This window comes from Pollicipes pollicipes, unplaced genomic scaffold (assembly GCF_011947565.3).
Source record: "Pollicipes pollicipes isolate AB1234 unplaced genomic scaffold, Ppol_2.1 Scaffold_2555;HRSCAF=2994_pilon_pilon_pilon, whole genome shotgun sequence".
Classification (NCBI taxonomy): domain Eukaryota; kingdom Metazoa; phylum Arthropoda; class Thecostraca; order Pollicipedomorpha; family Pollicipedidae; genus Pollicipes; species Pollicipes pollicipes.
The window spans coordinates 10,573,475-10,592,271 of NW_023596136.1; positions in this window are offsets into that span (position 1 = coordinate 10,573,475).

Sequence of the window (18,797 nt, forward strand, 5' to 3'; positions counted from 1 at the left end):
CTACGTGATTTTAGTTGTTAGCGATAAATGTTATTGCGCTCTCCTTCATTTCTCTCGATGTATATGCTTCAACCTGACAGCCTCCAATGCCAGCTTAAGAAATCAGTGTCACACATTCCATACACCTATGACGGTTCATTATAAGAGAACGTTTAAATCTGACACGGCCCAATTAAAGTCGTGGTATCCACTGTTCATCCAGCATTTGCGACAATCGATATGTCAGCAAAATGCCAGAGCTGAAGAAAACAACGCAAGACTGGTTGAGAGGTGTCTCATTAGGGCTCCATACATCTGGCTGATGTCCGGGGCCGACCGGACAGTCGGTATGTAGCCAACTACAGTCGGCTCGATTTGAAGAACAGAAGGAGATGCAGTGGACAGGACGGTCTGTATCCCGCACAGCCTGGCTGCCTGCACACTGGACCGGACAGCTCGGTGGGACAGTGTGCGCACCGGGCCGGACAGCTCGTTCGGACAGTGTGCACACGCGCGGGGCAGCCCCGTCGGACACTGTGCACACTGGGCCGGACAGCTCGGTCGGACACTGTGTGCACACGGGCCGGACAGTTCGGTCGGACAGTGTGCACACCGGGCCGGACAGTTCGGTCGGACAGTGTGCACACGGGCCGGACAGCTCGGTCGGACACTATGCACACCGGACCGGACAGCTCGGTCGGACAGTGTGCACACCGGGCCAGACAGCTCAGCCGGGCAGCGCTCGGCCAGTGTTGCGCTGCTGGCCGTCGCCACACCTGGCCCCCATTCAGCCGGCCGCTAAAAGCGGCGTCTTTTTAGGCCAGCGGACCGCGCCGACGCGAACAATACACGCTCCCTTTGAGAACGTGGCCCGGCGCACGGGGCACGGGCCGGCTGCCACAAACACCGAAGCCGAGCGGGCCTGGTCGGCCGCCGGCCCCAGCCGTCTCGCCGCTCCCAGGCTCGGCCGTGTGAACTGGTCCGGCACCGCACGAGCGCGCCGTCTGGTAACCCCTCAGCCAAGTTTCACTGAGCGGCCGTGGTGTGGTGCTGTTAGTCCGTTCATCAGTAGATCGGTCGTGAGCGAGTGCTCTCATTTCTTCTGTAGTCTCGTGACAGTACAATGCCGGCTGACTCCCATGTCTGAAACGACGAGCGCTAAATAATCATGTGACTATTATGATCAAAACGATCCCCCCGCGTTTCCGTAGGCACAAACGACAACTCAGGTGTCATCTCACACACACCACTACCCTTTCGCGTGTCAGAACAGAGCCTCTTCCACTCTGTTGGCGTTGCCGCAGGTGAGACGCGATGAGCGGCGCCCGGACCAGGCTCCTGTCCCTCTCGTGACCAGGTCACGGCCGGCCGACACCGGAGGTCAGTAGGGTCACCGCTGCTGCTGAACCGCTCTGACCGGCCCCTGACAGTGTCCGCTCGGCCATCCATCCTGACCGGCCCCTGACGGTGTCTGCTCGGCCAGCCATCCTGACCGGCCCCTGACGGTGTCTGCTCGGCCAGCCATCCTGACCGGCCCCTGACGGTGTCTGCTCGGCCAGCCATCCTGACCGGCCCTGACGGTGTCCGCTCGGCCAGCCATCCTGACCGGCCCCTGACGGTGTCCGCTCGGCCAGCCATCACGACCGGCCCCTGACGGTGTCCGCTCGGCCAGCCATCCTGACCGGCCCCTGACGGTGTCCGCTCGGCCCAGCCACTCGATCGACGCCCCACGCACGGCCATCCGATTTAGGTTTGGAGTCTGACATACTTCACCTGACGACAGTGATAAATATTGGTTTTCGATACCACACATATACGTACGTAACACCGTGTAATGGCATACCGCGTACCAGGGGCGGCTCTGGATGAATCTGGATAATGACTTAGCTGTGGTGGGCGACGGTTTCCCTTGCGAGTACGGTCCGACTAAAACAAAGGTGACTGGCAGACCCTTTCATTGATGATTCATATGTAAGATGACCTTCGTTTATGCACGGTGCAAAAACACATGGCGGGACAAGCGTAGATGATCCGTTTGTCTGCTGGCGGTCTTCACTTCTCGGACACCCGGTACCTGTTTCATTCACGTATCGGCGAGCAGTATATTTGCCAGGACATCACCTGTCAGTAAATGGAGTTGGAAATATAATCCTTAGTGTCTTTTCTGTTGTCAGTCGACCTGGTGAAAAATAATGGGTCGATGAGTGGGCACATTTTCTCGGTCCTCCTGTAACAAAATGTGTGGAGCCGAAGCTACCACTTGGCTGAAGGGATCAAATGTGCCCCGGTTAGGAAATGCAAAAGTCGGCGCCAAGTCACATGTGCTTGTCGAATCGCAAGCAGATGCACGCATGTCTTGACAGTTGCAACACACGCATGTCTTGACAGTTGCAACACACACATGTCTGACAGTTGCAACACACGCATGTCTTGACAGTTGCAACACACGCATGATGTCGTGCTGCACGTGCCACGCATGTCTTGAGCGCTGGCTTCCGCCATACTTGCCTCAGCGCATCTGGATCCCTCCAGTCCCAAGTCTCGCCAAACCTTGCTGTGCACCATGTTAAATGCTCTGTCCGCGGATTATCGTGCTTCGCTGCTTTTCAGCGACATGAGAATCTTGCTTCGCATTGCTTCCACAACTGGTAGAAGTGGCCATGAATGTATGTACGTACTTATCGTGTATTTCTCTCACTGTGGGTGGGGTGTGATCGCGTCCCTGCGGTGCACCAGCGCTTGATAAGGGGGTCACGCCTGACCGGCGTCTCCCCTCCCCACTCCCTCCCCTCAGGCGTGTCTCAGCTGTAGCCTGCTCCACTCAGGCAGCGTCGCCTCGGCATACCTGATCCACCGGTCTCGCCGGACGAAAATGACGGCGATAGAAATGACGATAAGATGTCACACAATGGCCAACGCTGCAGTCGTATCAGGGGCGTCGATTTTCTGCCGGAATTAATTGCGCACCGGAACGAGAGCCTTGAAAACCCATCGGAATGTGGCCGTCGGCGGCGGCAGCGCTGCAGGCCGGGCGGGACCGCAGACGGCGCAGCGCGGGACCCCGCTGCCCAGCCCACACGACTCTGCTGCCGCACCGGTCCCCGACATTGCTGAGCACCATTGTTCGGCTGTCTCGACCAGCGCTGCAGACAGCAGCGAAGCGCGTGCTCACGCCATTATGTTCGCGTTACGACTTGTCTGTCGGCACCTATAATTGTTATTCATGGTCATCTCCAGACGATCTAAGTTAGCATCCTCAAACGACATAGCTACAAGCGAAGTGGCTATTCATGCGATTCACTGCGCCGTTCACACGCAAGACACTGATGATTTAAGGGCACATGAATTAGGTATTCACTTTGTGTGCGTCGTGCATTGCGTTCCAGTTTCGCGATTATGACGTTTATTTCTTATAAACGAATCAGATATACAAGTGGCCAGTGTTTCCAGCTACATGGCCTGTCATAAGCAGTTACTTTACGAACTCCTCGCCTGTCCGCAACGAGTCTATTGTACGGCCGCTTGTGTAAGCTGCCGTCCGAAACATCACCTACTGGCTAGAGTGCGAGCAAAACAGGGTTTGGTTTCCTCAATCGATTCAGCAATGATATAGAAGTCGTCGAAGCCCAGTTCCTTTTTGCGCCGAGTCAGCCGCATTCCTCAGCGACAGGGAAACTTACTCGTTCGTCGTCTTACCTTGAAGGCAAGGTGTTTAAAACAGCTGGAGATATGCCATGCGGTATCAGTACGACCGCGAGCTCTGCACCGCTTGACGAACCGCAAATATCGCAGCAAGAGGCTCAGACGCTTACCAGAGACACCCGTTTTTCAGAAATATATTGCCTCACTGTTGGCGCAGGTGGTTGGTACAGCTATGCTTACTAATTATGAGGAGGATCAGTCGTTAAAGCGCTTAACGTGGTGCTCCGCGCTCAGTCATATCGGGCTGCTGCCGGTCATAAACGATGGACAGTTCTACACGTCTGAATGAGCTCTGCAGCCCACATAGCGTCCGGACGAAAGGCTCTCGATGCAAGACTTCACACTTCAGAGGCTGACGATATTGCTTGATACCAAGACATGCAGAGGAACACCGCAGTATGGCTGCAAGGACGATTCATATCAATGTCCACGAAGTTGACTTTTACCTAGGCATGGGATGCAAGTTACTCAACACAGAGGCTTATCACAGACTATGGCTTGTTCAAAACATTATCGAGCACATCAAGGAAACTTTGAATGGAAAACTCATGCCTTGGGCGTTTTACCGGCCTTGCAGGTTCGGCGCGGAATTTGAAAGTCCATGAGATAAACTGGAGGAAACTGAACTTCACCTAAGCGCCCCAATTCAAGCAGTAAACGTTCCATTCATGCGTGCGCGTGCAAAGTATACTTGGATCTGGATCGAATTACTTGGATTTGGTCTTAGCTGGAACGTTTTACCCAAGTATTATCTAGATACCATTCGGAACACGTTTATTTTCCAGCATCAAGGGTCTGACCCTGAAGGGCCACGATCCAGACGAGGGCCGACCGGGCCAGGCTAACCTTGGGCGAGCTCTGGTTTGAACGGCTCTGGACGGCTCGAGTTTAACTCCCCTTTTGCAGACGCTGTAATGAGAGTCAACGAACGCCTGCCTGGAGAAGGAGTCGGCCAGCAAGTCCATTCAACGCTAAAATATTAGCAAAATTGGGGACAAATGTGCATTAAACAGCATACCAGGCAATGACGATCCTGGGCAACAAACCGTTTCCGTAACAAACTGCTGAGCACAAATCATAGAATAATAGAAAGTGCACTTAATTCTCAATAAAGTAGAATAAGTGGGTCATTTTGACTAGATTTTTAAGGACAGAAGGGCCGGCCAAAACACCAGCCAGCGCTGGCTAAGGCGGGTGCGATCCGTGCGCTGGACGGCAGCTGTCCAAAGACCGGGTACTTGAAATACCCTCATCAAGTCATCACAATGCATTGCAGCCATTGCACCGTGATTTGAACGACGTGTTTTATAGATAGAAGCTGTCAGAAGCTTCCATACGACTTGAATTACACCAGTAGGACATCTCGTGTGGCGCGGACGAACGATGAAGTGGCATATGTTCAAAGGTGTCATTTCTTATCATGCAACTTTTGGAGTCAGTCAATTTCGGTAACCGACGTCCAGGGGCCCAATCAACGCGTTAGGGTTTGCCTTTCACGGGAACTCGACAGGTGGAAGTTCACTGATGTGGGCTTCTTAATCTGTATCCAGGCGGAAGTTCATGATATCGCGCGAATTCACAAACGTTGCTTTAGAAACAGGTGGATATGAATGCTCAGATTAGTGCAATCTAAACCGGCAAAGCGTGAAATTTGTAACGCTTTACAAGTTAATAATGAAACCAAGAACTTGAATTTGGCAGTGGCCACTAATGAATGGCGTGGCAAGTTAATAATGAGACTAAAAATTGCATTTTGACAGTTGCCACCAATGGGTGGAAAATGTCTGCGTAGCTCTTACGGCCCAGACTGTCTCAGTCTAGTCTGCGATATCTTGTGCTGCAGATCGGTTTCAGAAGCGGTGGCATGGCCGGCCATCCTGTCGACTGCTAGCGTACGAGGTGGATTGCACAGTTTAGTGATCGTTTAGCAAGCCATGGCCGGTTTATTCGCCTGCATCAGACCGTTGATTAGTGAGCTATAACATGTTTGCTTGTCGGCACCAGGCCGTTGATTAGTGAGCTATGACAGGTTTTGTTGTCTGCACCACGCGGTTCAATTGGGTGAGCTATGACAGGCTTGCCTGTCTGCATCAGGCCGTCAATAAGTGAGCTATGACAGACTTGTTTGTCTGCACCAGACGTTAATTGGTGAGCTATGACAGGCTTGTTTGTCCGCATCAGGCCGTAAATTAGTGAGTTATGGCAGGTTTGTTGACCTGCACCAGCTCGTTAGTTAGTGAGCTATGGCCGGTTTCTTCGCCTGCATCAGACAGTGAGTTTCACGTCTTCCTGTGCTCCGATTGGGGGATCTGGCGCCAATCCTTGAAACGTCCCCAACATGGGAGGGGACAAGTTTGCGCACGGCACCACGTGACCGCCTGTGCATTGCGGACCAAACTGTCGTCAGTTTGCTGGTTGTCTCCGCCGCCGGAATCTGTTAGCCTCGTGTTGCTGCAACACCGGGCCTTCGATTTCTGGAACTAGTGTAAAGGAGATAACGGACACCCTAGCACTTTAAACGATACATCGCAGCATAAGTGATAGCCGCTAGATGTTGTATTGCAGCACGGAGTCAATATTCATGCATGCTCATGCAAAAAAGAGAATTGGGTGATAACTTACCCATGCCATACCAAAAGAGTTTTCCCATTGCTTGTAAAACTCATCTTACCCCACCAGGTGGGGTAAGACGGATTTGTTAGGGGGAAAGACGGTCTACCAGTGGGGCATAACGGGCAGCCAGCGCACTCGCTCGCGGACCCCAGGGAGAGGGACAACAGACCGTAATCTCCCAACAGTGGCCGAAAGCGGACAGAAATGGCACAGATCCGGCCTCCGAGGGAAATATAGGGAGTGTCTCCAAGAAAACTTGGTGGTAAAGCACTCCCTTGAGGCAACTGAAAAAACCAGACGAGTTTTATAATCAGGACCATGCTTTTCGGGTAAATTTGACCCAAAGCCAACGTTTTGGATTCTGCTCTGACTACACTTGTAACAGATATGAAGCAGGGCATCGCCTCGGATATGTGTAAAATTTGCTCTTAGACTTTATTCTGCCCTTCGAACACAGCGTAATGTGGAACACAATTTGCGCTGATCCAACTTAAATACCCTAGCACCCATCCTAAGTAAGGTTTCAGTTTGCACGGCGAGGAACTTAAATGAAGTATGTAAGCGAAACAAACAGATGGAAACTGTTAAAGCAACCGTTACTGCAAACCAACTCAATGAATCGCCAGTGTCCAAACCAACTAAGCCTCAGATGTTTCAGGATGTCTTAATTCTGCGCACACATCTCGCATGTGGAGTACATATCGTTCTCGTGAAGACCAGCTGTCATCGTGCGCCCAGTTCTTACACCCATTACGATGCGGTCATCCCCCAACCGACACGACGCGCCAGACGGCAAGTTACGGAGCAGGCACCGAACACTCAGATTCTCCATCTTCTTCATTTTCACCTTCATTGCCTTCTTGCCTCGGTTTTCTTTTCTGCCGCTTCCCGTCCTTCGTGCCTTGGGGCCCCTGAACTCTGACCTTTTTTGCTTGCTGCTTCTGTCATTTCCCTTGCCGCAAAACTTCCTTTTTTTGATTCTGTCTCTGGTCTTTTTCCTCCTCTGCATGCTGTCCTGCAACTGCGTCTTGGAGCGTGAATTCGTCATAGAATTACCGTTCCTATTCGCTTACGACACGTCAGTGGCTTCTTTTGTTGACGTGCTTTCGGCACGAGCAATATGTCAACAGGGCTGGACATTACTGGTGGCTCTTCGGCAGATGGCCGAGATGGCGAAGCAAGCGCCGAAGTCCCCACGCGACCGCCACTGGCAAGGATGGCTTAATCATCCCAGTTGTGGACGCCTCCGCTGTTATGGACTCCTCCACCGCCGTGACCATCTCAGCGTCCCATGATGCCTCTGCCGTCCTGTAGCTGTGGAAGTTTCGACATTGCTAGCCATGGACGCGTCAGCAGTCAAGGACGAGGATGTTTCCGAAACCGTGAGCGTCTTGCATGCTGAGGACGTCCCAGCTGCTGCTGAGGCTCACGCAGACAAGGACGCCTCGGATCCATTGTCGGTGTCGACATCATCGAGCCCACGGTTGGCCGTCGCGGCATGCGCGTGGATGGACTCGCCCAATACGTCCCGATCCAGAGAGACAATCTCGCACTTTTTGAAGCCGTTGATGACTATGGTAAGCGTGACCACCTTCAAGCACGCCCCGTTGAAGAACCTAGCCACTTGGAATATCGCTACGACCCGTCCAGGGCTCTGTTTGAGAACTTTATTCAGTCTGTGAATAAAAGATGATCAGAGACCAAATGAACGTGACGTCAAGTGGTTGCAGACGGAGACTGGGTGAGGTGGTATGATGCTGGTGGTCACACGGTTGTCTCTGCGTGGTCAATCACTTCGAGGTTGCTGATGTTGCTCAGATGGCCGCCCATGACGAGCAATGCTGGATCATCTGCCGAGGGCTTGGCAATGCTTTAGAAAATGGTGGAATCATTTCTTAAATATGGCGCCTTGCGTCCATCCTGAGAGATGGAATTAGCACACTGCCCTGGGTGGTGGGCCATCTTCCAGGTCTTTTTGTTCTCACGGGCTCGTGGTAAATCATAATCGGTTGAACAAAGTTACCACCGTCGGACATGCACACAACTGCCGTGATCAGTTGCCCCCGCTCTGCTGGGGTTACACTCGCCGGCGTGCACATAACTGCCGTGATAAGTTGCCCCCGCTTTGATGGGGGTTGCGCTTTTAATCTGCTTGTCCCCTTTTTGGGGTCAGGACCTTGCTTGGTTTTGCCTGCACCGCTGTTATGCCTGTTTCATCAACATTTGATACTCTGTGCCAGTCGCAAAATGTTTGTATTGGGCAGGATGGCATATTAAGCGTTTTTGCCCATCCTATCCCCCTCCCTCCGCCGACAAAATAAACGAAAATTTTCGGGCGCCACATTGCCAGGGCTCCTGCCAGCCATATATTATAATCATTGACTTTGCAAAGTATCGTGGCGCTAAAAGCCAGCTTTTTAGGTAAGTAGGACCCTAGACAAGCCGAAATAATGAAAATATTCACAACAGCGGCAAATCACACTTTTCGCTTTTTCGCTTTATCGCTTTTTTAACAAGACCCCGCCGCTTAGCTCTGCCCGGCGACACGTGCCAGTAACGAGTGCTGGGCAGCCGTGATTTGTTAATTTGGCAGTGGTAACGTTTGTAGTTTAGTGTTGTAGACGGGGTGTCCTGTTCTCCTACCCTGGCCGTCTACCCCCACTCTTTCCTAGTTTCTATCTATCGTTTAGTTCTCGCAATTGGGATTTCGGCCTACAGAATCGAGCAGGAGACTTCCAATGAATTTACTTTTTTAGCACGGAGTCTGCAGAATAACGCTTCCTGTTGCAGAGCCCTGCACGAGCCTGCGATAAAACGTTTACAAAGATGAAAGCCTTTAGAGCTGGTGATGGCCAGGCTAGGCAGGCAGTTCACAGTTTTCCCGTGGTTCAAGCGAAACCCACACAGCCGGCGTCCTTGCTCAAAAACGATGTCGGGCATCTGGAACGGAAAATATGGTGTAGGCAGATTGGTAAAAGGACATATTGAGGACATGTTTTTGGCACCAGGTGGACAGCATCGAGCGATCTACATCAAACAAAACGAACAGCTTATAAATAGCAAGTAGCCAGACGAGAGTGTTCAAGACCTACTCAATAGCTACGACTCTCTTGTCACCAACCCCATAATAGCGCCGATCCTTTCATCACAAACCTATTCAATAGCCCCGACTCGCTTAGCGCCAACGTACTCAAAAGCTCAGGCTCTTTCGTCACCATTTTACTGCACTCTGCACTCCGACCCTAGTGTCACCAAACTACTCAATAGCTCCGACCCTCATGTCACCAACCTACTCAACAGCTCCGACTCTCTCGTTACCAAAGTACTCAATAGGTCCAACTCTCTCGTTGCCAGAGTACTCAATGGCTCCGACTCTCTCGTTACCAATCTACTCAATAGCTCGGACTCTCTCGCTACCAAAGTACTCAATAGTTCAGACTCTCTTGTTACCAACCTACTCAAAAGCTCCGACTCTCTCGTTACCAAAGCACTCAATATCTCCGACTCCCTCGTTACCAATTTACTCAATAGCTCAGATCCCCTCGCTACCAACCTATTCAATAGCTCCGTCTCTCTCGTTACCAACCTACTCAATAGCTCCAACTCTATCGTTACTACCCTACTCAATAGCCCCAATCGTCCTGCCGACAACGCCACACCGAACATGCTGTCCGGGGTGACTGATCACAGCCACGGTCAGCCTCTCCAAAAGCCTACAGCAGCGCAGCGCAGCAGCAGACGGCGGCGCTTGCCAAGCCGTCAGCCGTCACACGGGGCCCTGCACTGCGCTACAGCAGTCTGCCCCTTCGGATGGTGAGTAGCCGTCGCATGGGGTCCTATGCCACACCGTAATAACCTGCTCTACCCACAGCGGACAGCGAGAAGCCGCCACATGGGTCCCGTACTGCGGTGCAACATTCCGTCCCAACCATACAGACGGCGAGTACAAGCTTCTGGTAACAATGCGGAATGATGAATTGATTCCCAGCGTGTGGCTCCAGACTTGCCGTGTTGGCAGAGCTTCATGCGTACTTCGATGCCTTCTGGAAGGCATGCCATGTAAATGAAGAATTTAAGTATGCTGCTTCGCATTCAGATCAGTTTTTCTTAAGCACGAAAGCGCTCCAAATTCCTCACCCAGATGCCTGACGTGTGGCGGTTTTCTTTGATGTACAACTGCGATTGTCGGGCGCCCTAACACGCCTTACATTGGCCGTGAAGAGTGCCTGCTGCGGGCTTCCTAGCCCAGGCAGTAATAGCAATCGACAGGTATTAGCAACAGTGCCGCAACTCCGACTGCTCAAGACGTCAGATGATTGCGTCACGCAATCACCAGAATAGCTCGAAGGTCCTGCTAGGACTGGGGATGTCACCCAGCAGCACAGGACACTGGGAGCGTGACATTTCAATGCTGCTAACCGCGGCCTCCTGTACTAGTGCTAAATCTCTGCACTAAACTGCGCTAGTGCAGCGGTGGCGGATTGACCGGCTGCTCGTTTATGACGGTCGGTTGGTAGAGTTGTCACGGCCACAGTCGACAGCGTGGCTGGGTCATGACAACGCGCATGCGTCCTGGGCACGCACCACGTCCGGGTGGCGGCCCTGTCGCGTGCTTCTCCCATGCGTGTGGACCGCCGGGCATCTGGCCGCGCCGCTCTCGTGTGCACCGCTCGTATGCCTCGTGCGTTTGGCGGCTACGCTCGGCGCCGTTCTTCCTCGCGGCCCGAACAGGGCGTGATCTATCCTCCCAGTCGGAAACATCCGAGGTCTTACATTGCACGGCACAGGGAGGTGGACTTCCAGAAACACAAGACGACAGAGGAAGTACTAGCCAATTCGGTTTTGTGGCGCCGAAAGATACAGGAACAGTTTTTTCATCCTTTAACCTCAAATAAATATGTTGTGCAACACACAGTGCACAGATTTTGTTGTGCTCTCCTCGGACATACAAGAGGGACCTACAACGAACTATCAAAGCATGCCAAGGATCAGCTGTCCCGCAAAGAATGCATGTTTAGTCATCATTTACAAATATATCAGCATCGCATCTCCGCACCAGATGGCACGTGCTTGCTCGGAGCGTGGGACATCGCAGTCCGGGCTAAGCTCTCAGTCCCACAGCTCGGCTACACCGGGACAGCTCGGAGGGCAGGTTGACCCTCACGGTGAACGCTCCAGACTGGGCCGCCAGACAGCAAAATAAACCTTCACTGAGATAAAACGTTCCTTCGCTGATCTGCTTCAATTACAGTACACCTAGCCGTGGAGCGGAGCTGAAACTACACTGTATACTGGCGACCGAAATGTTATACCCGACTAAGACTTCATTAACGGGATATTCAGAACATTCCACTTCGACGCATTTTACATCGTCATTGCACGCCTACGGCGCATTGTTACTGTATTCGACGGCTGTGACGCACACACACAAATATGTATTGACATAGGTCAGTTCATAACCAACTGTGCCCGGCAGAGCACACAATCACAGCAGTGCGGGAAGGTGCCCGCACGTCAACTACACACGCGCCATCGCGAATTCATTGGGCTACCAAAGAGACGACGCGCGCCTCCCAACCAACGGCTGACCGGACCGCAAGGGGAGGGCGGGGGGGGGGGGGGGGGCACTGATACGTCACGGGACTGGAACCTCTCGCCACCATTCTGACGCGGCCTGTGAACGAGAACACCGAACAGAGTTGACTGAGCCGGCCGCGCACGGTCCTCAATGCTGCACAGGAGCAGTCCCAGTCACCTCAGACACTGCTGGGAGTCTGCCGGGCCAATACGGGAGGTCGGCATCGGGCTGAGTTCGAGGCTCAGCAGCGCCCCTCGACGCCGCGTGCAGGGGTCAGCCCGGGCTTCCCAGATGCTAAGGGCGGCCCAAACGCGGCCGGCATGGTCCCGACCTGTATGTGGGAAGACGAGCAGGGCCAGACCCTGGTGACCCTGGTCCCCGCGCACCGGCGCGGCCGGTCAGCAACACGCGCGGAGCTGGAGGGCGCGGCGGTGTCATGACGGGCTGGCCTGCGAGAGACGTCCAGAGAGCCTGCTCTCCACGAGGTCAGGTCAGGTCAGCTGCGAGCTTTGGGCCTGGGTCCGCGCCACGCCGCTGGCGGCCGTAGCAGACCGGACCCCGCCGGCAGGGGTGAGGCGGCGAGCGAGCACAGGTGAGGCCGCCCGCCGGCCAGGTGCGGGCCGGCACGCCTCCGGCCGCCATCAGCTGTCTCGCGGAGCCGTGTAGAAGCTGAAGCCGGGGGAGCTGGAGCTGCTGCTCTCGCGCTGCTGCTTCTCCTGCGGGCGGGCACCGACGCACCACTCAGGAACACCGCCGCGGCCCACCACTCCAACACAAGCCCTTCCCACACCAGCACAGACACTGCGCACACATTCCTGCACGCATTCAGTATACACGGCGCTCCGAGCCAAGCGCCACAGCAACCCATTCAGGAGCGCGCCATGTGCGCCCCACCGACCGGCCACCTACCTGGAAGTACTTGGAGGATGCCAGCGGTACTGGCAGCTTGATGGCCGGCCGCGTGCCCTGGTGACCGGAGCCGGGCACCAGGCGGGGTCGGCCGCGACCGCGCCGGGTCGGCGGCGGCGCCACTGTCGGCACGGAGGGGTCAGAGGTCACAGTGGGTCAACGGTCACCGCCACAATGGGACAGGCGGTGTGTCAGTGGCCACAGGCGCCACGGGACAACGGAGGGGAGACGGCAGGTGTCGGAGGGTCCGGCGCCGACCAGACACGGGAACAGCCGAAGAGCACCGGACACCTGAGTCATCGCACACCAACACGCCCGGAGTGAATGTGGTGACACAAGACGGACAGGCTGCCAAGCTGATGGCGTTGCCTCAGACTACTGGCGGCGCGTGTGTCGCTGACACGGCCATGTTCCTGTTCCCACGCCGCGCTCGGCTGATCCGCGGCCGATCCCCCTCTGCCCGGCGCCATCCGTGCAGAGGCGCCGCGGCCCCGGCCGGCCGGGGTTCCGCCGCGGCCCGCACCACACAACACGCGTCCGCCCGCGGTGAAAGGCGTCCGCACGCGGCCGGCCACGGGCTGGGAAAAACGCTCCGCCGCCGGCGCCGATCGCGTGCGCCGCGTGCAGGTGCGCCCGGCTCACGTGCAGGGCGACACCGGCGCCGACACAGAGGGGACCCCGTCAGCGGCCGCTGAGGACGGCCGCCGGCCGGCACGCACCAGCTCGAGCCCGCACCTCAGCGCGGTCACCGACCTCCAGCCCGGCTCGGCTGCTCATCAGCACTAGGTCACTCATAGCGGCAGCGGGATGACCCCTAGCTTATAGAACTCCTGCATGGTCTCCTCAGAGAGGACGTCCATAACACTGCCACCTCTTGCCGGTGAGGGCAAGGTGACGAATACATTTATGGACAAAATTAAGACCTCGGATGTTTTGGTCGAGATTCGCCGCTGTGAGGTCCACCGCCGCAACAGCTCCCAAAGAGATCCTTACGCCTTATCAGCACTCACTACCAGCCTCCACACCCTATCAGCGTTCACCACCAGTCCCTACACCCAATCAGCGTTATCCACCGACGGCACACCCAATGGGCGACGTTCGACGGCTGGCGGGCGGGGCCTGACCTGCGGGGTCGACGTCGTCGGCCGGCGCGCGGGCCTGGCCGGGGTCGGGGGCGTGGCCGCCCCCGACCGCGGCCGCGGGACGTACTGCCGCGCGGCCGGCCTCGCTTGCGGCCGGTGCCCCTCTTCCGCCGCGGTTGGTGCAGGTCCAGGAAGGACGACGGCGGCCCTGCCGACCACAGACAGACTGAAGAGATGCCCCGCCGGGCCATCACGCAGGCACGGCGTGTCGCCCCGGGGCGACTCCAGACATGGCACGGGTCATCTCAGATGAGCGGTCGGACCAGCCGGGGACGACACACGGTCCACGCCAGCTCACAGCCGACACGGGCTATCCCAGGTGAGGGGACGGACCAACCGGGGACGACACACGGCCCACGCCAGCTCACAGCCGACGCGGGCTACCCCAGGTGAGGGGACGGACCAACCGGGGACGACACACGGTCCACGCCAGCTCACAGCCGACACGGGCTACCCCAGGTGAGATGACGGACCAACCGGGGGCGACACACGGTCCACGCCAGCTCACATCCAACACGGACTACCCCAGGTGAGATGACAGACCAACCGGGGACGACACACGGCCCACGCCAGCTCACAGCCGACGCGGGCTACCCCAGGTGAGGGGACGGACCAACCGGGGACGACACACGGTCCACGCCAGCTCACAGCCGACACGGGCTACCCCAGGTGAGATGACGGACCAACCGGGGGCGACACACGGTCCACGCCAGCTCACAGCCGACGCGGGCTACCCCAGGTGAGGGGACGGACCAACCGGGGACGACACACGGTCCACGCCAGCTCACAGCCGACGCGGGCTACCCCAGGTGAGGGGACGGACCAACCGGGGACGACACACGGTCCACGCCAGCTCACAGCCGACGCGGGGCTATCCCAGGTGAGGGGACGGAACAGCCGAGGACGACACACGGTCCACGCCAGCTCACAGACGACACGGGCTATCCCAGGTGAGGGGACGGACCAGCCGAGGACGACACACGGTCCACGCCAGCTCACAGCAGACACGGGCTATCCCAGGTGAGATGACAGACCAACCGGGGACGACACACGGTCCACGCCAGCTCACAGCCGACACGGGCTATCCCAGGTGAGGGGACGGAACAGCCGAGGACGACACACGGTCCACGCCAGCTCACAGACGACACGGGCTATCCCAGGTGAGGGGACGGACCAGCCGAGGACGACACACGGTCCACGCCAGCTCACAGCAGACACGGGCTATCCCAGGTGAGATGACAGACCAACCGGGGACGACACACGGTCCACGCCAGCTCACAGCCGACGCGGGCTATCCCGGGAGCCGGCTGCAGTCGAGGAAAGTACGGACATCGGCCCAGTCATTCATACACGTAGCAGTGCGCACGCCAGGCATAGCTTGGCTGTATAAGCTTGGCACCGACTGAGGCATTTCGCCAACCGCGACCGGCTGGGGAGGCGGAGTAAACCGGATGGGAAGGGGGATTGAACCGCTCTGCCTAGAGATCAAATGGCAGAACACAACACGGAAATAACTTGCCCTCATTTTCCCGGTTTGCTCGAGAAATTAAGTCCTTTTGGTCTTTCATTGATGTCTAGCAACTTGTTCGTGCTTGGGGACCCACTTTGAGTAAGAAGGCGGGGGGGGGGGGGGGAGGGGAGGGGGGCACAAAAACGGGCGGCGAAGAGACCAGACCAGACCATGGTCAGAGAAGCACATCTCTGACCATGTTCCCTAGCTTCCGGACAGCTCCAGGTAGGCCCACTAGACTTTCAGCGGCCATCACGTGATCAGTCTGACACACTTCAGTAACAAACATACTGGTGCCAGGTCAGGTCATGATGCTAACAGGTCATAGCCAAAATGTTCCCGGCTGTCTGGGCCTTCAGAGAAGCAAATGAAAAGTTTCCCTTCGTGTGTTATCTATATTGTTTTCATGCAATACGTCATCTAGTCTGATGCCATTCCAGTCAAACTCAGGTATACGGTGGTAACATCCAGTCAGCATACAGGGCATGCCCGCGGGGGCGGCAGGTGGTGGCGGCCGCCCTAAAGGTCAGCTGACGTCAGAGACGGGACGGACCGTGCCGAGCATTGCAACACGATAAGCCTTCGCCGCAAAACTCCGGCGCTGACCCGGAATTTCACGACCGGATGGTGGAAGCCGTCATCACGCGACGACCACTGCTTAGCGTGAGACGGATCCCAGAGACATGCCCAATCAAAAATATCGACATACATACCGGGAAGATCGTGTCAAGTCAACTCGGAACTGCTGAATCTACCTGACTTTCGAAGCCACTTCTTACGAGCGCTGCTGAAGGCCAAGTGAGCCTTACTTAAATCATGGGAAACATTTCAACTTGAGCGACCCGGCACAGCCGTCACAGTTTCTAGAGGCTAATACCTTCGCGACCAATAATCGCGGGTTCATACAGTTTTCAACAATTGGAACCCGGCACAAGTTTGTTACCTATAGCGTAAGCCAATTCTATGGGAGCTGTATCGATCAGGCGATGTTTCCATGTAACATTGCAATATGGCCACGATTTCATTCACACCTTTGACTACCGTGGACAGGCCATACACAAAAAAATCGAAGAACGCGGGGCGAGACCAGGTCCACATCTCGGCGACACAACGTCGCAGTCACACGAAGCTAGCAAATTCTGACGCAGAAAAGAGGTTAATTGTACGGGGAAGTGTCTGGATTTTGTGCATGATCATGCGCCATTGTGCGCAAACCAGTCCGTTTAACGCATAATCATGCGCCATCGTGCGCAAACCAGTCCGTTTTGCGCATGATCATGGGCCATTGTGCGCAAACCTGACCGTTTTGCGAATGATCATGCACCATCACGCGCAAACAATGCCATTTTGCGCATGATCATGCGCCATTGTGCGCAAAGCCAGTCCGTTTAACGCATAATCATGTGCCATCGTGCGCAAACCAGTCCGTTTTGCGCATGATGTCCGTTTTGGGGAGTTTTTCAGGACTGATGTCAGAGCTCAGCGGCCAGAGCAGATGAAGACGCAAGACCAATCGCACAGTGTACGCCATCGTATCGGCTACCACTCACCGACGAGCGTCAGAACGGTCAGACCCATAGGCGCGCCAATAATCAACGAGAAATCGGTCCGCGACACCACTTCAGGAGCCAGCCTCGCTCACAGGGCACTTGAGCCAAAACGGGGAGAAGTTGGGCCCCACAGCTAACACAGGCGCTCTGCCCTGTTTCTGCTATTTTTGAACACTAGGGTCACAACTGCTCAAATTGTCAGCCAATGCGCCTTGATCGATGTCGAAGCCTGAGCAGTCAGTCAGCCAGTTCTGAACCGACGCTATCCGTAGGCCAGCGGACTCATTCCACATATGCCACTGGGTGTCTAACGATTACATTATCAAGAAGGGTCGACTTGCTAACACAATGGTCAACCCACTGATGCCGGTAGCCGGAGGTATATCACAACATTGGTTTATTTGTTGGTGTCATCGTCGAGATGAGTGCTGCCAAATCTCATCTGTTATCGTCTTGCGCTATCTAAGCCGTGCACGGTGTCCTCCTAGTCACAAAGCGGAAATCGGCCACAAAACCAGCCACATTTTTTCAAGCCAATAACCATTGGCCAGGTCTTCACTGGTCAGAATAGATCACATGACTCAAAGATCAAAGAAAACGTATATGACAGCAGCTGAGTTTGACCTGGCTTGACTTTGATCCGACCATGAACGCTATTGTTAATATTGAGATATGTTTCTGGTACGTACGAGGACGATCAAAGAATGCCTACTGGCCAGGTCCTCATTGGTCACAGCATATCACGTGACTCCAAGGAAAACATACATGGCCTTACCTGACCTTGACCTGGCTTTGCTTCGACCCAACTTTGAACATTTTCCGTCACATTGGTGGCACACGGCTCCCAGACCGTCACACAAACACGATTATTGTACGCACTTTACGTGACCTGTGACGGGAGTCACGTGTACGTTAACTTCATGTTCTCCAGGTGATAATGGCCAGAGCCGTCGATGGCCACTTAAGTCCCTCCGCCTCCGCGCTTAGAGCCTGCGATGGCAGGAGTGGGCGCAAAGTACCCGTCTGGGAGCGGTAACGGTCACGGTCGAGCCAGGCATGCCCGACGATGCCGGCTGAGGGCAGCCAGGACGGCGCCACCACCAAGCGATTGACTCGACAATGCTACAGTCGGGACATAAAGACAACCGTCCCTGCTGGGAAGACACAACTGCTCGGCAGTTACTGGCAGTGACAACCAGCGAAATGACATTCGATGCCCACGCGTTCGCGATATTCCAGCGTCATCATGGACAGACCCAGTCGGTGAGATTGACCAGGGGCGGCGCTGCGGGCGTTGAGCGGCGCCGATGGGACGTCGCAGTGACACCAGCTGCCGCGGCAGAATCCCCGCGTGGGCAGGGCAGGCCAGGCCCCGACGACCCAGTCTCCGGACTACGACGGATTCGGCGGCAGCAGCGGAGCGCGCCCACCTCGTGCCGTCCTGCTCCGGCCGCCGCCGCTCGCCGCAAATTATGTGGCCCGCAGAGACAATCGACGCCCGAATCGGGCCGCGCCGCCCGCACAACGCGAGGAAAGCCGGCGATAGCCATCGGCGGCCGCTCGTTATCCGGCGCCAGCGGGCGGTGCGGCTCGCTGATGAAAGTGCGGCGCGGTGCCGCACTGGCGACGGCTCCAGGCTGGTGACGGCTCTGAACTGGTGACGGCTCTGGACTGGTGACGACCCTGGACTGGGGACGGCTCTGGACTGGTGACAGCTCGGGACTGGTAACGGCTCCGGACTGGTGACGACTCTGGACTGGGGACGGCTGACTGGTGACGGCTCCGGCCTGGTGACGACTCTGGACTGGTAACGA